At 43.9% G+C, this 20,057-nt stretch overlaps 1 long non-coding RNA gene across 1 annotated transcript in view; it reads left to right on the forward strand.

Annotated features, from left to right (window-relative positions):
- The window catches only part of LOC148773594 (uncharacterized), a 46,354-nt gene extending 30,881 nt beyond the window's left edge, over positions 1-15,473 (forward strand). The window contains exon 4 of the long non-coding RNA XR_016036693.1: positions 11,515-15,473. This is a non-coding gene — a long non-coding RNA (uncharacterized LOC148773594). The remainder of the gene's footprint in view (positions 1-11,514) is intronic.
- Positions 15,474-20,057: the final 4,584 nt, after the last annotated feature.

Below are 20,057 nucleotides of genomic sequence, written 5' to 3' on the forward strand. Positions count from 1 at the left end.
AAAATAATAGGATACTGAATGAGGAATTCCCCAGGTCGGTAGGTGCCCAGTATGCTACTGGAGCTCAGTGGAGAAATAACTATAGAAGGAATAAAGGGATGGAGCAAAAGCAAAACCAATACCCAGTTGTGGATGTGACTGGGGATAGAAGCAAGGTCCGGTGCTGTAAAGAGCAATATTGCATAGGAACCTGGAATGTTAGGTCCATGAATCAAGGCAAATTGGAAGTGGTCAAACAGGAGATGGCAAGAGTGAACGTCGACATTCTAGGAATCAGTGAATTAAAATGGACTGGAATGGGTGAATTTAACTCGGATGACCATTATATCTACTACTGTGGGCAGGAATCCCTTAGAAGAAATGGAGTAGCCATCATGGTCAACCAAAGAGTCCGAAATGCAGTACTTGGATGCAATCTTAAAAATGACAGAATGATTTCTGTTCGTTTCCAAGGCAAACCATTCAATATTACAGTAATCCAGGCCTATGCCCCAATCAGTAATGCTGAAGAAGCCGAAGTTAATCGGTTCTATGAAGACCTACAAGACCTTTTAGAACTAACACCCAAAAAAGATGTCCTTTTCATTATAGGGGACTGGAATGCAAAAGTAGGAAGTCAAGAAACACCTGGAGTAACAGGCAAATTTGGCCTTGGAGCACGGAATGAAGCAGGGCAAAGGCTCATAGAATTTTGTCAAGAGAATGCACTGGTCATAGCAAACACCCTCTTCCAACAACACAAGAGAAGACTCTACACATGGACATCACCAGATGGTCAACACCGAAATCAGATTGATTATATTCTTTGCAACCAAAGATGGAGAAGCTGTATACAGTTAGCGAAAACAAGACCAGGAGCTGACTGTGGCTCAGATCATGAACTCCTTATTGCGAAATTCAGACTTAAATTGAAGAAAGTAGGGAAAACCACTAGACCATTCATATATGACCTCAATCAAATCCCTTATGATTATACAGTGGACGTGAGAAATAGATTGAAGGGACTAGATCTGATTGATACAGTGCCTGATGAACTCTGGACAGAGGTTCGTGACATTGTACAGGAGACAGGGACCAAGATCATCCCCATGGAAAAGAAATGCAAAAGAGCGAAATGGCTGTCTGAGGAGGCCTTACAAATAGCTGTGAAAAGAAGAGAGGCGAAAAGCAAAGGAGAAAAGGAAAGATACAAGCATCTGAATGCAGAGTTCCAAAGAATAGCAAGGAGAGATAAGAAAGACTTCCTCAGTGATCAATGCAAAGAAATAGAGAAAAACAACAGAATAGGAAAAAGAAGAGACCTCTTCAAGAAAATTAGAGATTCCAAGGGAACATTTCATGCAAACATGGGCTCGATAAAGGACAGAAATGGTATGGACCTAACAGAAGCAGAAGATATTAAGAAGAGGTGGCAGGAATACACAGAAGAACTGTACAAAAAAGATCTTCACGACCAAGATAGTCACGATAACGTGATCACTGACCTAGAGCCAGACATCTTGGAATGTGAAGTCAAGTGGGCCTTAGAAAGCATCACTACTAACAAAGCTAGTGGAGGTGATGGAATTCCAGTGGAGCTATTTCAAGTCTTGAAAGATGATGCTGTGAAAGTGCTGCACTCAATATGCCAGCAGATTTGGAAAACTCAGCAGTGGCCACAGGACTGGAAGAGGTCAGTCTTCATTCCAATCCCAAAGAAAGGCAATGCCAAAGAATGCTCAAACTACCGCACAATTGCACTCATCTCACACGCTAGCAAAGTCATGCTCAAAATTCTCCAAGCCAGGCTTCAGCAGTATGTGAACCGTGAACTCCCAGATGTTCAAGCAGGTTTTAGAAAAGGCAGAGGCACCAGAGATCAAATTGCCAACATCCACTGGATCATGGAGAAAGCAAGAGAGTTCCAGAAAAACATCTATTTCTGCTTCATTGACTATGCCAAAGCCTTTGACTGTGTCGATCACAATAAACTGTGGAACATTCTGAAAGAGATGGGAATCCCAGACCACCTGACCTGCCTCTTGAGAAACCTGTATGCAGGTCAGGAAGCAACAGTTAGAACTGTACATGGAACAACAGACTGGTTCCAAATAGGGAAAGGAGTACGTCAAGGTTGTATATTGTCACCTTGCTTATTTAACTTATATGCAGAGTACATCATGAGGAACGCTGGGCTGGAAGAAGCACAAGCTGGAATCAAGATTGCTGGGAGAAATATCAATAACCTCAGATATGCAGATGACACCACCCTTCTGGCAGAAAGTGAAGAGGAACTCAAAGGCCTCTTGATGAAAGCGAAAGAGGAGAGTGAAAATGTTGGCTTGAAGCTCAACATTCAGAAAACGAAGATCATGGCATCTGGTCTCATCACTTCATGGGAAATAGATGGGGAAACAATGGAAACAGTGTCAGACTTTATTTTTTTGGGCTCCAAAATCACTGCAGATGCTGATTGCAGCCATGAAATTAAAAGACGCTTGCTCCTTGGAAGGAAAGTTATGACCAACCTTGATGGTATATTAAAAAGCAGAGACATTACTTTGCCAACCAGGGTCCGTCTAGTCAAGGCAATGGTTTTTCCCGTGGTCATGTATGGATGTGAGAGTTGGACTGTGAAGAAGGCTGATCGCCGAAGAATCGATGCTTTTGAACTGTGGTGTTGGAGAAGACTCTTGAGAGTCCCTTATACTGCAAGGAGATCCAACCAGTCCATTCTAAAGGAGATCAGTCCTGGATGTTCATTGGAGGGACTGATGCTAAAGCTGAAACTGCAATACTTTGGCCACCTCATGCGACGAGTTGACTCACTGGAAAAGACTCTGATGCTGGGAAATGTTGGGGGCGGGAGGAGAAGGGGACGACGGAGAATGAGATGGCTGGATGGCATCACCGACTCTGTGGACATGAGTTTGAGTGTACTCCGGGAGTTGGTGATGGACAGGGAGGCCTGGCGTGCTGTGATTCATGGGGTCGCAGAGAGTCGGACACGACTGAGCGACTGATCTGATCTGATCTGAACCTGCTTTACGGTTTCCATCCCGAACAAAAGAACTGCCATCAGTAAATATTTCCATGTCAGGGTTGTATAATGGGGTATCCGTTAAATCCTCCCAAGCTGCATAGTCCAAAGTAAGGAATTGGGAACAATCGTGATCAGGCATTTCGTTTTCCTTCTCAGGAAGGAAAGTGGCAGGATTTAAAGTTCCACAAACTTTAAGCTTAGTTACTGGTCCTGCTAACAACAATGACTGATATTTAAGAAACCTACTGTCTGTCATCCAAATAGTTTTAAAATTTAAGATTCCACTCACATCATGAGAAGTCAGTACAGTAAAGTTTCATCCATTAATTATTTTTAAAGCTTCAGGTGCTAATAAAGCTGCTGCCGCAATTACTCTTAGGCAGTGGGGCCACCCCGTGAAATTACATCTAATTCTCTACTTAGATAAGCAATAGGTTGCTGGTGAGGCCCTCGGGGTTGTGTCAAAACTCCCAAGGCCACACCTTTTCTTTCAGTGACAAACAAATTAAAATCTGACCCTGTGGGCAAGCTCAGAGCGGGAGCTTGCAGGAGAGCAGTCTGAAGAACCTTAAAAGCCTTTTGAGTATCTGGAGACCAAACCAGTTTCTCGGTTTGGGCCTGCTGAGTTTCAGCTATAAGTTTATATAAAGGCTGGGCAAGTTCCCCATAACCCGGAATCCAAATGCGACAGTAACCTGTGATTCCCCAAAATCCTCTCAATTGTCTTAAAGTCATAGGTAGGGGATGATTTCAGTTCAGTTCAGTTCAGTCGCTCAGTCGTGTCCGAATTTCCGCGACCCCATGAATCACAGCACGCCAGGCCTCCCTGTCCATCACCAACTCCCGGAGTACACTCAAACTCATGTCCACAGAGTCGGTGATGCCATCCAGCCATCTCATTCTCCGTCGTCCCCTTCTCCTCCCGCCCCCAACCTTTCCCAGCATCAGAGTCTTTTCCAGTGAGTCAACTCGTCGCATGAGGTGGCCAAAGTATTGCAGTTTCAGCTTTAGCATCAGTCCCTCCAATGAACATCCAGGATTGATCTCCTTTAGAATGGACTGGTTGGATCTCCTTGCAGTATAAGGGACTCTCAAGAGTCTTCTCCAACACCACAGTTCAAAAGCATCGATTCTTCGGCGATCAGCCTTCTTCACAGTCCAACTCTCACATCCATACATGACCACGGGAAAAACCATTGCCTTGACTAGACGGACCTTGGTTGGCAAAGTAATGTCTCTGCTTTTTAATATACTATCAAGGTTGGTCATAACTTTCCTTCCAAGGAGCAATCGTCTTTTAATTTCATGGCTGCAATCAGCATCTGCAGTGATTTTGGAGCTCAAAAAAACAAAGTCTGACACTGTTTCCACTGTTTTTCCATCTATTTCCCATGAAGTGATGGGACCAGATGCCATGATCTTTGTTTTCTGAATGTTGAGCTTCAAACCAACCTTTTCACTCTCCTCTTTCACTTTCATCAAGAGGCTTTTGAGTTCCTCTTCACTTTCTGCCATAAGGGTAGTGTCATCTGCATATCTGAGGTTATTGATATTTCTCCCAGCAATCTTGATTCCAGCTTGTGCTTCTTCCAGCCCAGCGTTTCTCATGATGTACTCTGCATATAAGTTAAATAAGCAAGGTGACAATATACAACCTTGACGTACTCCTTTCCCTATTTGGAACCAGTCTGTTGTTCCATGTCCAGTTCTAACTGTTGCTTCCTGACCTGCATACAGGTTTCTCAAGAGGCAGGTCAGGTGGTCTGGGATTCCCATCTCTTTCAGAATGTTCCACAGTTTATTGTGATCCACACAGTCAAAGGGTTTGGCATAGTCGATGAAGCAGAAATAGATGTTTTTTTGAAACTCTCTTGCTTTCTCCATGATCCAGCGGATGTTGGCAATTTGATCTCTGGTGCCTCTGCCTTTTCTAAAACCTGCTTGAACATCTGGGAGTTCACGGTTTACATATTGCTGAAGCCTGGCTTGGAGAATTTTGAGCATGACTTTGCTAGCGTGTGAGATGAGGGCAATTGTCCGGTAGTTTGAGCATTCTTTGGCATTGCCTTTCTTTGGGATTGGAATGAAGACTGACCTCTTCCAGTCCTGTGGCCACTGCTGAGTTTTCCAAATCTGCTGGCATATTGAGTGCAGCACTTTCACAGCATCATCTTTCAAGACTTGTAATAGCTCAACTGGAATTCCATCACCTCCACTAGCTTTGTTAGTAGTGATGCTTTCTAAGGCCCACCTGACTTCACATTCCAAGATGTCTGGCTCTAGGTCAGTGATCACGTTATCGTGACTATCTTGGTCGTGAAGATCTTTTTTGTACAGTTCTTCTGTGTATTCCTGCCACCTCTTCTTAATATCTTCTGCTTCTGTTAGTTCCATACCGTTTCTGTCCTTTATTTAGTATAGGTTAAATTCTCTCAGGGCCTATGGCCCTAGTCCCTTCTGATATGATTAGGCCCAGATATCTAACAGATTGTTGACAAAGCTGAGCCTTTTCTCTTGATGCCTTGCAACCGCAGCCTGCCAGAAAGTTTAAGAAATCTTCTGAGGCTCGTGAACAAGCTTCCTGTCTCAGCACAGAGCAAAATGTCATCTACATATTGTAACACCGCCGCTTCAGAGCCATTAAAGTTTTGTAGATCCCATGACAAACTTTGTCCAAACAAGTGTGGACTGTCACGAAATCCCTGGGGAAAAACTGTCCAGGTTAACTGAGAAGCTGGCTGCGTAGGGTCTTCAAAGGCAAATAGAAATTAACTTTCCTCTGCCAAAGGCACTGAATAGAAGGCATCTTTCAAATCAATTACTGAGAAATATTTGACTCGTTCAGGAATTTCAGACAATAGAGTATAAGGATTAGGCACCACGGGGTGTAAAGGAACTACAGCCTCATTTATTATTCGTAAATCTTGAACTAGTCTCCATTTACCATTTGATTTCTTTATACCCAGGAGTGTTGCATAGACTGGTACAGGGAATTAATAGTCCCTGTTTCTTTAAATTTTCAATGATGGGTTTTAACCCTTCCTTAACCTCAGGTTTCAGTGGGTGCTGTTTTTTATGTGGAAATAAGTGCGGGTCTTTGAGCTTGACAACTACAGGAATAGCATTTTGTGCTCGACCCACAGATTTTCCATCAGCCCATACCCTAGGATTTACATTTTGTTCAATTAAAGGGAGAGAAAGGGAAGGCTCCATATTCATGAAAACAGAGGCATGGACCTTGCTCAGTATATCCCTCCCCAAAAGGGGTGAGGGAGACTTTGGCACAATCAGAAACTCGTGTGAAAATAACACTGAATCCGAGTCACAACCGACAGGAACACTGAAGCGATACGTTCTGGCTCGTCCAGACAGTCCCATTGCGGAAGCGGATCAGGAAGAAAGTGGGCCAGGGGCTTCAGTAAGCACGGAGCAAGTTGCCTCAGTGTCTAAAAGGAAATCGACGGATTGTCCCCCCCACAGTTATTAATACCCGGGGTTCCTCAGTTGTAATTGGGACGGGAGCTTGTGTGGGGACCCCGGGCACCTTCAGTCCTGATTGTCTTGAGAGTCTGACCCCGGAGACCTACGCCTCTGGGGGCAGTCTCTCTTCCAGTGTGGTCCTTTGCAGATGGAACATGGTGCCAGGGGCGGCTTAGATGCCTGAGGGCAATCCCGCTTGAGGTGCCCCTCCTTTCCACAGTAATAGCAGGTCCATCCCTTCTCACCTGGGTCCCTCTGGGCGTTTTTCTCGGGCTGTTTAAGAACATTTTTCATAGCCATTGAGAAGGCTTCCGCCTTCTCCTTTCTTTTTCTGCCTTTCTTTCTTTTCCTCATATTCCTTACCTTAATAGACTGTCTGAGCCAGTTGTAACAGAGTATCTAAAGACTGGTTTGGTCCATACGCCCGTTTTAATAGCTTATGGCGGATCTCTGGAGCCGACTGAGTGAGAAATCTGTCCTTTAAGATCACTTGTCCCTTGGACTTTACAGGTCTAACTGTAAAACAGTATTATACTTAAGAGAACCTCCAACTGGCCACCGTTCACCATCCTCCAGTGGATACCGTGGCCATGCAGTATCACATAGGAAGACCAGGTGTGTCTTCTTTAAGCCCTGGGGATCAAATCTATCCCAGTTTTTCAGGATACACTTCAAAGGAGTGAGGCTGAAATTGTTGGCGCCCATCTGTAAGAGAGAAAGAAAGCGACCAGTGCCCTCTTTCTACTGGAGGTGTCCCTCCCTGCTCTAGATGGGGGTGTATACAGATTTTACACCAAAGCTATTCTTCCCTGGTCGAACTTAATCTGTCCCTTATGGACGCAGGCGCCGTACTCGTCCCTCCTGGTTCTACCACCGAGATGGGGTGGGGATGTACCAGGGGTAGACCTGATGGCATCCGTGACTGACGTCCAGCTCTTCGCCATTAACCTTCTTTGCCTCTGATGCCACCCGGGGTGTAATCAGAGTAACCTTCCAGAATGCCTCCCAGGCTAAGACCGCTGGGGAAACATTCGTCACCGAGTGCCTGTGCACAACCCTGAGTATATTCCTGACCACAGTAAGACCAATACGAACATTAAATTGAGATGTTCCTTCCAAGCGTCACCACACCAGCATAAGAGCCTTCTCTGGTCCGCTAAGAGCCCGCGCTACCAAAGGAAAAAACCCATTGCAGTCCCAATCTGAGTAACCTTTAATCTCAGAGATGTTCTTGTAGCTAGAGCTCCATCTACCTTCTGAACTTTTGATTCTTAGCGAGGCTAGGCGCTTTCCTTACTACCAATCCAAGTTTGGGACCTATGTCACAGTACACAGTTACAGCATAGATCACAAGTCCCTTGAAAGTCTATCATTCAATAGATTAGGTTAGTACTTCTAATTCCCAAGGAGTTATGAAATGTTCAGAGAGACCGAAAAGTTTGACCGAGAAAGGAGAGTTCGGTCCACACGCTTTGCCCATTTCTGGTCAGTTCCCCAAAGGACACATAGGGTGCCTCTTGGCATGGGCAGGTCGGTATAAACCCCCCGACAGGTTTCTGCCATAAGCCATATGAGATCACCGTGGAACCGCAGAGCAGGGGTCCTCACTTGCTTCACGCAGGGCATGTCATTCATTCACGCAAGCACACCGTAGAGTTAGTACAGTACAGCAGAAAACGTGTCCGCTAGGGAGAGCAAAGAACTAGCGCTCCAAGCATCCTTACCTTGTCCTGAAGAATCCCGGATGAGCCCCCAAGATGAAAGGTTGTTGCGGAATGACACAAAGACACTGGGATCTTGGCCTCCGGAGAAGAATTCAATCTGGGGCCAGAGACGAGGCTTGATCGCTCAGAGCTTTTATATAATAAAGTTTTATTAAGTATAAAGGAGATAGAGAAAGCTTCTAACATAGACGTCAGAAGGGGGCAGAAAGAGTACCCCCCTGATAGTCTTCAGCTGGATGTTATATAGTCACTAGCAGTCTGTTAATGAAAGGAATGTCTTAAGGCTCAGAATGGCACCAGGCTCCTCACCCATAAGATGCATTTTGGGATAATTTTGACACCGGATGATTCAACTTGGGCCATAAAATGACTAACGTGAAATCTTATAGAAGGGCAGATTACCATACAAATAGTTTAGTTTTACATAGATTAAGGGAACAATATCTGAGTATAACATACTGGTTTGTCAAGTAGGTTCTGAGCCATTTGGCGGGAACCGACTTGAAGATAGAGTCTGGGGCAAATGCGTAGTACATTAACATAGCTTAAGACCAACATTTCCATAAGAAAAGTGCATTGGTTAACTCAAGATTTGAGAATAGTTAGCTTCAGGTGAAATCAGGTGCCATTATGGCAACACAGTATTTTAAGAGAAACTTTCTTTTAAATTTGTATAGAGAAGAAAAAAATATCACTAGTTTGTTTCCTCCTGCCGCTTAAGAGAGATAAAAATGTCTGAGGCTTGCTGGCTATTTCCTCCGTTTGGAGACCCCTGGCCTTCCTGCCATTTACCCTCTCACAATCCTATCCATCGGACCACTTCAGCTTGCATCAGCTGCCCAAACTTTGTGCAGATGTCTTTCTCCATTCTAATGCACTTTTCTTTTTCTGTGACCACCACTGGGGCTTTCCCTTATGTCAAAAACTTTCGTGGATTTAAAGTGACAAGATGACTACGATCTGCATGGCTTTTTCTGTTTGGCTTCTTTCACTGAGGATGTTTTCAGTGCTTTTCCATGTTGTAACTTGTATCATTTTTTAATTGTGATTACAAACATATAATATTTATCATTTGAGTCATTTTAAGTATGCGCTTCTATAGCATTAACTGCACTTACGTTGTAAAAGTATCCTCACCATTTATCTCCAAAATCTTTTCCTTTTCTGAAGTGACACTGTAACCATTAAACACTCACCACCCTGAATCCCTGGCTACCTTATTCTACTTGGAGTTTGTCTTATATGGGTATCTCGTACTAGTGGAATCATGGGACATTTTTCCTTTTGTGTCGGCCTTGTTTCACTTCACATAATGACCTGAAGGTTCATTCACATTACAGCATGTGTGAGAGTTATCTTGTTTTTAAAGGTTGAATCATTTTCCATTGTGTATATACTACACTGGGCTTATCCATTCATCTGTTGAATGCTGTGTTGCTTCCACCTTTTGGCTACTGTGAATAATGCTGCTATGAATATGGGATACGAATATCTGTTCCCGTTCTTGGTTTTAAAAATTTTGGGTGTATTTCCTAGACCGAAATTGATGGATTCTATGTTAACTCTGTGTTTGTTTTTGAGGAGCCCCCTACTGTTTTCTGCAGCTGTGGCTCTATTTTACTATATGGCGTATATTACTATATGCCTTTCTATGGCAGAGTAATGCATCTTATGGATGGATCTACCTTATTTTGCTTCTTCACTCACCTGTTGGTGGACATTTTCATTGTTTTTACCTTGGACTGTTGAGAACAGTGCTTCTATGAATACTGGTGTACAACTTTATGTTTGAACACCTGTTTTAAATTCTTTGTATATATGTCTAGGAGTGGAGCTTCCAAAACATGATAATTACATTTCTATATTTTTGAGAAAATGCTGAAGTTTTACACCCATTGATTGCACCATTTTACATCTCCACAAGTCAAGTTTGAGTTCCAATTTCTGTACATTTTTGCCAACATTTGTTATTTGTCTTTATTGTTGATCTCCCCATGTCCATCCTGTGTGCCTTATTAAGGAGGAAGTCACAATGCAATACCCACACTTGAGGAGAGGGAAGTTAGCTTCACATACTTGATGGACAGCTGAGTGTCTGTATCAATTGTTTAGACTCTTTCTGCATAGAGATTTTTATTCAATACTACTCATAAAACCTATGTAACTTTTTTTTGAAACCAGTTTGGACACATGACAATTATTTTAAACTTTTTGTTGTAGTCCAACACTACGTTATTAGACTGATTAGTTTATTCTTGCTTTGGCTATTCAGAGCTTTTTCCATGCTCTCCTGTTTTTATTTTACATAATTCAGCTTTTGTGGGGTTTTTTGGTACTTCTTTCTCATATTTTAAGATTATCTTGCTTTACATATTTACTGTCTCAATCCCAGTATCAGCCACATGTTTAAAGAGCCCTTGTTCCTTTTTATTGCTGCTACTGCTACTGCTAAGTCACTTCAGTCGTGTCCGACTCTGTGTGACCCCATAGACGGAAGCCCACAAGGCTCCCCTGTCCCTGGGATTCTCCAGGCAAGAACACTGGAGTGGGTTGCCATTTCCTTCTCCAATGTGTGAAAGTGAAGTCGCTCAGTCGTGACCGACCCCTAGCGACCCCATGGACTGCAGCCCACCAGGCTCCTCCATCCATGGGATTCTCCAGGCAAGAGTACTGGAGTGGCTTGCCATTGCCTTCTCCATCCTTTTTATTAGAGAATGGTAATAAAAATTTGCATGTGGGAACTTACTATTCTCAGTAGACAATGCATGAAAATACATATGCATGTATCGCAGACTATGCACACACACACTTATGAAGATTTTCACAGAGAGCTATGTGTTTCTGTATTAAGCTAAAGATAGTTTATAATTATGTCTCCAACCTGATCTGTTAAGACACAGCTATTGTAACCTTCTCCCTTTGTCTGCCTGTAACTTCCAACTCCAGTGGTAAGAAACCTGGCTTCCTGGGCTCAGTAGAAAATATTTTAAAAATATTTTTCCTCATGCACTAGCATAGGATATTTTTCTTTTCTGTTTTCAATGTCTTTAACAATGCCCTATCGTTTTCTGATTATAGGTCTTTTATGTCTTTAGTTAAATTTATTCCTAGATAGTTTTTTTTCTTGAATTGTGAGTGGGATTGTTTTCTTATTCTTTTTGATAGTTTGTTATTCATTTATAGAAACAAAATTGATTGGTGTGTATTCCATTTTTTGTGCTGAATTTATCTTTTAAATAATGTAAAAGATTGTGAAACTAAAATCTCACTGTTTCTCCTACAATCCAGATCATCCACAGGACCCACGACTTAGTGGCTACTAGTCAAGGCTATGGTTTTTCCCGTGGTCATGTATGGATGTGAGAGTTGGACTGTGAAGAAAGGTGAGCGGAGAAGAATTGATGCTTTTGAACTGTGGTGCTGGAGAAGACTCTTGATAGTCCCTTGGACTGCAAGGAGATCCAACCAGTCCATTCTAAAGGAGATCAATCCTGGGTGTTCATTGGAAGGACTGATGCTGGAGCTGAAACTCCAATACTTTGGCCACCTCATGCGAAGAGTTGACTCGATGGAAAAGACTCTGATGCTGGGAGGGATTGGGGGCGGGAGGAGAAGGGGACGACAGAGAATGAGATGGCTGGATGGCATCACCGACTCGATGGACATGAGTTTGAGTGAACTCTGGGAGTTGGTGATGGACAGGGAGGCCTGGTGTGCTGTGTGATTCATGGGGTCTCAAAGAGTCAGACACAACTGAGCAACTGAACTGAACTGAACACCCTTTTCCCACAATGCCTCTTAATACTAATACCATATAAACTCCTATAAGGGAGATAAATGTCGCAACTTTGGTTGAACTTTGTCTGGTTAAGTCTTGGCCTCTATAACAAAGCCTGATGCCTGTCTAACCTGATTTCTTGAATGGTATTGTCGTGGTTGTTTTGAAAAGTAACTCACTTTCCACTAATTTTAAAATGTACAGAAAGCTTTTAATAATGGCAAAAAGTACTCATATTTGCAAATTCACACAAAATGTTCAGTGTGTTTTACCCAAAACAGTGACACTCTCCTGAGGAACCAACACCTAGCCCCCCATGAGGAAATCGTGAGTTCTGTGTCATAGTTTAATATACAGGCCCACTTCCACTTTCACCTGCTGCCCCAACTGTGTGAAGAAACCTTTATCCATCCTGATCCAGTTTTCTTTTCCTGGAACCAGTACTGAGTTTCCCCCTTATTAGGACAGCCTTGATGGATTTAAACAGACAAGATGAGTATGGGATCTGGGTAGCCTTTTATGGTATGACTTTTCTCACTAAGGATGTTTTTAATATTCATTTATGTTGTAACAATTATGACCACTGCACTTTTTTTCTCATTGTCATTAAAAATACAAAACGTGACATTAGGCATTTAATTCATTTTAAGTTTGCAGTTTTGTGATATTAATTACTTTCATGTAGCTGCACAAACAAGTTTAATAATGTGTGTACCTCGTGTGTGCATGGGAGATACTTAAATATATATATGAAGTGAAGTGGAGTCGCTCAGTCGTGTCCGACTCTTTGCGACCCCATGGACTGTGTGTGTGTATATATAGACACACACACACCACAGCCACACACACACGTCTTTATCCATTCGTCAGTTGTTGGACAGGTAGCTTGATTTCACATCTTTGCTGTTGTGAATAGTGCTGCTATGAACAGAGTGGTGAATGTGTCTTTTCGAATTATAGCTTTGTCTGGATATATGCCCAGGAGTGGGATTGCTAATTCATATGGCAACTTTTTAGTTTTTTGAGGATCCTCCATACTGTTTTCCACAGTGGCTTCATCAGTTCCTACCCACAGTGTGGGAGATTGCGTTTTCTCCACCCGCTCACCAGCATTTGTTATTTGTAGATATTTTGTCGATGCCATTCTGACAACTATGAGGCGATACCTCACTGTGGTTTTGATTGGCATTGCTTTAATGATGAGCAGTGTGAAGTGTCTTTTTATGTGCCTGTGATCATCTATATGTCTTCTTTGGAGAAATGCCTATTTAGGCCTGCCCTTTAAAATTTTTTTTTTTTTGAGATGCATGTGTTGTTTGTGTATTTTGGAAATCAGACCTTTTTGGTGGCATCATTTGCAAATATTTTCCCCCAACAATTAGTCCAGGTGCTGGGACAACCAGATCCCACATGCAAAAGAACAAAGTTGGACCCCTACTTCCCTCACTATACAAAATCAACTCAAAATGGATCAAAGGCCTGGATGTAAGAACCAGAATTACACACCCCATGGAAGAATACATGAGAAAAACTTCATGACTTTGGATTTGGCCATGAATTCTTAGATCTGCTACCAAAACCACAAACAACAGAGGACGAAAGAGACAAATCAGACTTCTTCACAACAGAAGTTGTGCACAAACGGAGTCAGGGAAAGGATCCGCCATCCAAAATGGCACAAGATGTTTGCAGATATTGTACCTGATAAAGGTCTGTAGCCTACAAGCTGAGACCCCGCTGGCCCAGTGGGGTGCCCATGGGGCCCCTCCCATCCCAGGTGACAAGGGGGTTTCAGGCCCCACAGCACCCTTGGGCTGGACACTGGTCATCCTCAGCACTCGAGGAGTGAGTGCTGGATGGTTTTGAGCCCCACTCCTTCTCATCACTGCCCTCAAAGACTGGAGGCTTCAACACGTCTCCAGAAGAACACAGAATCTTTGCAAGTCTTTGAGAACCAAGGGATCATCCTTCACTTTCTTGAAAAGTGCATCTTACTTCATAGCAGTGACCTTTTCCAGTGTGGCCCCCGTGGTGTTCTCCCACCTTCTTCCTCTCTCTGAAAGTGGCCAGGGCAGTTCGAGTGTCTCCAGTCCCCGCACCGGGTGACGAGGCCAGTGGTGGAGGTCCTGGTGGTCCTTGCTTTCACTGGATACTAACTCAGACTCGCAGGTTGAGTCTGAACGTGGACGCCCCTGCTTATCCATCAAGAAGTCTCATCTCTTCACCCTCTCTTTTTCTCTTGCTTTTCTGTCTCAGAGTTACCTGACATCGCCACTCACAGTTCCTGAAGAGCCCAGAGATTTCTCCTGAAAGACAGGTTCTGAAAGATTCATAGGGGTAAATAAAGAATGCAGATGATTCCTACCTCGTGCTGATGCCATGAGGGTGACGAGAGTGAGTGTTTTCTCATGAGAACTGTAAAACCCTCCAAGTAATAGATCACTGGGGGCATCCTTTGTCGTTCTGCTCATTCTAATAATGTTGTTCCTGAATTTTAATTCAGTCAAAATTTATCTTATAAATATGCCAAGGGGGCGATCCATTAAAAAATGTTAGTGAAGTAACTTCAAGGGTTTTACAACCCATGAATGTCACTCAGTCGTGTCCGACTCTTTGCGACTCCATGGATAGTCCATGGAATTCTCCAGGCCAGAATACTGGAGTGGGTAGCCTTTCCCTTCTCCAGGGGATCTTCCCAACCCAGGGATCGAACCCAGGTCTCCCGCATTGCAGGCAGATTCTTTACCAGCTGAGCCACAAGGGAAGCCCATAGGGACACAGAACCTGAGGTCAGATACTGGCTGAGAGATTCCCACTCTGAGCCACTGTCCCTTGGAGGTGGCATGGCCATGACCATCCTCCAGTAGGTAAGCCTCCTCAGGCACATTCTATGTGGGACCACTGCATCACAGAATCTTCGACTGGCCAATGACAGGCAGCTGGCGAGAGATGAGGGAAACAGAAAGCTGTCCAGCAGCCTGGGACAACTCCTGGGCAAGGACTTAGTAAGGGTCAACGTCAGACCATTCGTTAGAGCCAGCATCAGGGCCTTAGAGACAGTGTCAGGATCTCAGAGATAACTTGATGGCCTTAGCAAGAGTCAGTTAAGGCTTTTCATTAGGGACACTTTGGAGACTTTATTAGGGACATATTCAGGGCTATTTAGTGACAGCATAGACTATAAAGGACAAAGACCTAAGGTAGGGACAGTGTCAATTGTTCAGGCAAGGTTGTTTCTTATGGATATCTCAGGGCTTTCAATAGGACCAGCGTCAGGGCTGTTAGAACCAGTGTCAGGGCATTAGTTAGTGACAAAATCAGGATGTTACTTAGGGGAAAAGTCAGGTCATTATTATTGACAGTGTCAGGGCCTTTGTAAAGAGGAGGTTCTTGACCTTACAAAGGAATAGGATCAGAGAAATAAGACCATTCTCAGGTCATGAGTTAGGGCCACAATTAGGATGTTATATAGGGCAAGAATTAGGTTATTAATGACAGTGTCTGGGCCTTAGGTAGAGTCATCATCAAGTCCTTAGTTAGGAAGAGCTTCAGTTCAGTTCAGACGCTCAGTCGTGTCCACCACTTTGTGACCCCATGGACTGCAGCAGGCCAGGCTTCCCTGTTCATTACCAATTCCCAGAGCTTGCTCAAACTCATGTCCATCAAGTCAGTGATGCCATCCAACCATCTCACCCTCTATCATCCCCTTGTCCTCCTGCCTTCGATCTTTCCCAGCATCAGGGTCTTTTCAAATGAGTCAGTTCTTTGCAACAGGTGGCGAAAGTATTGGAGTTTCAGCTTCAGCATCTGCCCTTCCAGTGACTATTCAGGACTGATTTCCTTTACGATGGACTGATTGGATCTCCTTGCAGTCCAAAGGACTCTCAAGACTCTTCTCCAGCACCACAGTTCAAAAGCATCAATTTTTCAGCGCTCAGTTTTCTTTATAGTCCAATTCTCACATCCATACATGACTGCTGGAAAAGCCATAGCTTTGACTAGATGGTCCTTGGTCAACAGAGTAATATCTCGGCTTTTTAATATTCTGTCTTGTTTGGTCATAGCTTTCTTCCAAGGAGCAAGTGTCTTTGAATTTCATGGCTGCAGTCACCATGTGCAGTGATTTTGGAGCCCAAGAAAATAAAGTCTCTCACTATTTCCATTGTTTCCCCATGTATTTGCCATGAAGTGATGGTACCAGATGCCATGATCTTATTTTTCTGAATGTTGAGTTTTAAGCCAACTTTTTCACACTCCTCTTTCACATTCATCAAGAGGGTCTTTAGTTCTTCTTTGCTTTCTGCCATAAGGCTGGTGTCGTTGTGTATCCAAGGTTGTTGTTATTTCTCCCAGCAATCTTGATTCCAGCTTGTACTTCATCAAGCCTGGCATTTTGCATGATGTACTCTGCATAGAAGTTAAATTGGCCGGGTGACGATATACAACCTTGACATACTCCTTTCCTGATTTGGAACCAGTCTGTTGTTCCATGTCCAGTTCTAACTGTTGATTCTTGACCTGCATACAGATTTCTCAGGAGGCAGGTCAAGTGCTCTGGTAGTCCCATCTGTTTAAGAATTTTCCACAGTTTGTTGTGATCCACACAGTCAAAGGCATTGGTGTAGTCAATAAAGCAGAAGTAGATATTTTTCTGGAATTCTCTTTTTTGATGATCCAACAGATGTTGGCAATTTGATCTCTGGTTTCTCTACCTTTTCCAATTTCAGCTTGAACATCTAGACATTCATGGTTCACGTACTGTTGAAGCCTGGCTTCGAGAATTTTGAGGATTATTTTGCTAGCATGTGAGATGAGTGCAGTTGTGATGGAATTCCACCATCAGGGAATTAGGATGAGTCTCAGGGTGTTATTTAGAGGCAAAATGAGGATGTTAGTGAAAGAGTCAGAAAATTGGTTACAGACAGTATCAGTTCCTCAAGAAGAGACTTCTTCAAGGCCTTAGTGCCTTGAAGTGAGGGAGTGCATCAGGAGTGCATCAGGCCGTCACTTAAATACAGAGTTAAGGGCTTAATTAGGGAGAGTGTCAGAGCCTCAGAGAAAACTTGAAGATCTTAGTAAAAGACACTTTAGACCATTTGTCCCAGGGACATTTTCAGAGTGTTCGTTACAGCCAGCATCATGGCCTTAGTTAGGGAGAGAGTTAAGAGGACAGACTGGAAAAGCTCAGGTCATCATGAATAGCTCAGGGCCATAGTTAGTGTAGGGTCAGGGCCTGGTAGTGAATTTGAGCTGGACCCTGTGAGGCTCCAGAGCCCAGAAGCCTTTCCCATGTCTCCTGTTTCTCTGTTGGGAATAGATTCCCAGCTCCATGACCTACCCTGAGCTCCAAAGGGCAGATTGGAAGAGGTGGTAATCAGGGAAGGGAGGGGATGCAGAGAGAAGGAAAGAACACTCAAGAAAGAGTATTTTGTCTTGGGTCAGGGTCCTGTTTCTGTCCAAAGGGATACACATAAAAATATCTCTGAACTTTTTACCCAACTAAACATCCGCTCAGTCAAAATGGAAAATTGTAGCATTCTTTATTCCAGAGAATTTCACCAAGAGACCACCTGAGGTCCGATGAAGGGAGTTCAGGCCCTGTACACACCCTAATCCATACAACAACTCTGCCCTTTAACCATTGCTATAAAGTAAAAGTCGCTTAGTCCGACTCTTTGTGATCCCATGGACTGTATAGTCCATGGAATTCTCCAGACCACAACACTGGAGTGGGTAGCCATTCCCTTCTCCAGGGGATCTTCCTAACCAGGAGATCAAACCCAGGTCTCCTGCATTGCAGGTGGATTCTGTACCAGCTGAGCCACCAGGGAAGCCCAAGAATACTAAAGTGGGTAGCCTATCCCTTCTCCAGGGAGTCTTCCCAACCCAAGAATTGAACCAGGGTCTCCTGCGTTACATGCAGATTATTTACCAGCTGAGCTACCAAGGAAGCCCATAGGTATAAAACTCCTAAACAAATCCTCCTGCTTTGGGGCAGTTTTTGAGGGCACGAGTTTTCTGTGTCCGTCTTTGCTAGCAAAGCAGTAAAGCTATGCTTTTCTACTTCACCTGAAACTCTATCTCTGAAATTCGGTTTAGCATAGGTGTAGAGAGGTGGTGTTTTGGGATCGGATTTGGTGTTCAGTGTGGGGCTGACTTGGGGATGGCCCCTGTGGGTCCTCTGACTTGATCAGATGCTCCAAGATTTTCTCCATGCCAGCCTCTTTCAAGAGAGTGGAGGGTTGGAGAATGCCATGAGAGGGCAGATCACCTGGCATTCTTGCCTGGAAAGACTTAGACCGAGTCATACCCCATCTGGCAATTGGAACTCCAGGGCAGGAGCAGACATGAAGAGGGACTTGCCTAGCCTTTGCCAAGGCCAACTCTGCCTTGAGGACGATCCTCTCTTCATCCTGCCTGGACTGTTCCAAATGTCCTACTCCAAGGAATTAATCTGGGAAACCAGGAAAGTAGCACGTGTTGTAAGAACTCAGACAGTGTGTGATAACTCGCTGGCATGCACTGTGTGGTTCTGTTCAGTTCAGTTCAGTCGCTCAGTCTTGTCTGACTCTTTGCGACCCCATGAATCACAGCACGCCAGGCCTCCTTGTCCATCACCAATTCCCGGAGTTCGCTCAAACTCATGTCCATCAAGTCAGTGATGCCATCCAGCCATCTCATTCTCTGTCGTACCCTTCTCCTCCCGCCCCCAATCCCTCCTAACATCAGAGTCTTCTCCACTGAGTCAACTCTTCTCATGATGTGTCCAAAATATTGGAGTTTCAGCTTTAGCATCAGTCCTTGCAATGAACACCCAGGATTGATCTCCTTTAGAATGGACTGGCTGGATCTCCTTGCAGTCCAAGGGACTCTCAAGAGTCTTCTCCAACACCACAGTTCAAAGGCATCAATTTTTCGGTGATCAGCTTTCTTCACAGTCCAACTCTCACTTCCATACATGACCACGGGAAAAACCATAGCCTTGACTAGATGGACCTTTGTTGGCAAAGTAATGTCTCTGCTTTTTAATATACTATCTAGGTTGGTCATAACTTTCCTTCCAAGGAGTAAGCGTCTTTTAATTTCATGGGTGCAATCAGCATCCGCAGTGATTTTGGAGCCCCCAAAACATTAAGTCTGACACTGTTTCCATTTCCCCATCCACTTCCCTTGAAGTGATGGGACCAGATGCCATGATCTTAGTTTTCTGAATTTTGAGCTTCAAACCAAACTTTTCACTCTCCTCTTTCACTTTCATCAAGATGCTTTCGACTTCCTCTTCACTTTCTGCCATAAGGATGGTGTCATCTGCATATCTAAGGTTATTCATATTTTCCCCAGCAATCTTGATTCCAGCTTGTGCTTCTTCCAGCCCAGCGGTCCTCATGATGTTCTCTGCATATAAGGTAAATAAGCAGGGTGAAAATATACAGCCTTGACATACTCTTTTTCCTATTTGGAACCAGTCTGTTTTTCCATGTCCAGTTGTAACTGTTGGTTCCTGACCTGCATACAGGTTTCTCAAGAGGCAGGTCAGGTGGTCTGGTATTCCCGTCTCTTTCAGAGTTTTCCACAGTTTATTGTGATCCACACAGTCAAAGGCTTTGGCATAGTCAATGAAGCAGAAATAGATGTTTTTCTGGAACTGTCTTGCTTGTTCAATGATCCAGCGGAGGTTGGCAATTTGATCTCTCGTTCCCCAGCCTTTTCTAAAACCAGCTTGAACATCTGGAAGTTCTCGGTTCACGTATTGCTGAAGCCTGGCTTGGAGAATTTTGAGCATGACTTTACTAGTGTGTGAGATGAGTGCAATTGTGCGGTAGTTTGAGCATTCTTTGGCATTGCCTTTCTTTGGGATTGGAATGAAAACTGACATTTTCCAGTCCTGTGGCCACTGCTGAGTTTTCCAAATTTGCTGGCATATTGAGTGCAGCATTTTCACAGCATCATCTTTCAGGATCTGAAATAGCTCAACTGGAATTCCATCACCTCCACTAGCTTTGTTGGTAGTGATGCTTTCTAAGGCCCACTTGACTTCACATTCCAAGATGTC

The sequence above is a fragment of the Moschus berezovskii genome, chromosome 28 (genome assembly GCF_049115385.1).
Source record: "Moschus berezovskii isolate FMDL1 chromosome 28, NW_MosBer_1.0, whole genome shotgun sequence".
NCBI lineage: Eukaryota > Metazoa > Chordata > Mammalia > Artiodactyla > Moschidae > Moschus > Moschus berezovskii.